Here is a 1,362-nt window from a genome sequence, read left to right on the forward strand (position 1 = left end):
TGCCCGCCCTGGGTACCTGCTTCTCTTGTAGCTCCCACAATTCCCGCCTGCCACGACTTGATCTAAATGCAAATTCTGGGGGAGGAAGAGTTGTTACATGCCGGTACCGCGGTAAGGAACACGCTGGTCAGATCTTAGTCCAGAGTGCTTTATTATTAGTAGCCTGTTAGGCTCTCTAGGAATGTCAGGCAAAAAAAAGGGAGTTAGCCACATGGGTTCTTGCCATCTGTCTCCCACAGTAAGAACTACTTGTTATCTGGATGATCAGCCACTAATTGCCTCATTAGTGGCTGATTGACGCCAACACCGGGATTCCCCAGCTACGGCTTGTGCCGGCATGCAACACGCAGCTCAGTCACAGTTCTCTTTTCTCTTTTTACGTTCGTTTTCTGTCCCCCACGCCTCCCTTCACTCTCCGGTGAGGGATCGGGGTCCCATGCCTTCAGGGCAGGATCGGGTGTTCGCCGCGCCCTCTCTCTCTCTTCCTTCCTCACGCTCGGGGAATCCCTCCACACTGTGCCCCAGAGCTGCGGGTTTTTCCCATGCTGCTGCTCTGCTTCTATGACTCACCGCAGTGGCTGTCTTTCCAGGTAGGCAGCGATCCGTGGGCGTATCGATCCCTCAATATCCCGTCGTCATCTGAGATTGAGTCCCTGTCTCCTGGACTCTCTCTGTATTCCTCGTCGCAGGGCTCCTCGCCCGCCTCTCTCAATCTGTACGTGCCTGGAGGCCCCTTGGGAAATTTCCTCCCTCTCTTTATTTCTCTTTTCTGGGTCCTCATTGGCTGCCTGGGGTATTACATTTCCCATTTCCTGGGGCTGAGACCAGCGGCAGCAGCAGCCAGAAGGAGTTGCCCCTGCCTGGGCTACCTAGAAAGGCTGTGGAGCAACCCCAGCCCCTCTGAGTGCCCAGGGGCAGCAGGACATGCCACAGCAGGGTGGGGTGGTGTGGAGCAGGTGCGAGGCAAGCTGGGACTGTGCACTGTTGGTGGCAGGGAGGCACTGCAGGGTGCATGGGCTCTAGACTGTTGCAGAGCAGGAACAGGGGCAGGTGCTGACTGGCTCAGGGGGGCACGGGCATGGGGGGCTCCCATGCACACCCCACCATACCCTCAAACTCTCCCCCACAAACCCCACAACCACACCCTGCCCCATACACAATCACACACCCCACAAACACTGCACCCACTTGCACCCTTCTCCACCCTCCATAAACCTCACACCCCCACACACATGCCCATGCACCCCAGAGGGGAGCCCTGCTCACTGCTATGCGCACACAGCCCACCACACACACATTCACAGATAACACCCACCCACCCTCCCCTCCACACATCCCACAGCCCCCCCACAAACCCCATAC

Source organism: Alligator sinensis, unplaced genomic scaffold (assembly GCF_000455745.1).
Source record: "Alligator sinensis unplaced genomic scaffold, ASM45574v1 scaffold116_1, whole genome shotgun sequence".
Taxonomy (NCBI): domain Eukaryota; kingdom Metazoa; phylum Chordata; order Crocodylia; family Alligatoridae; genus Alligator; species Alligator sinensis.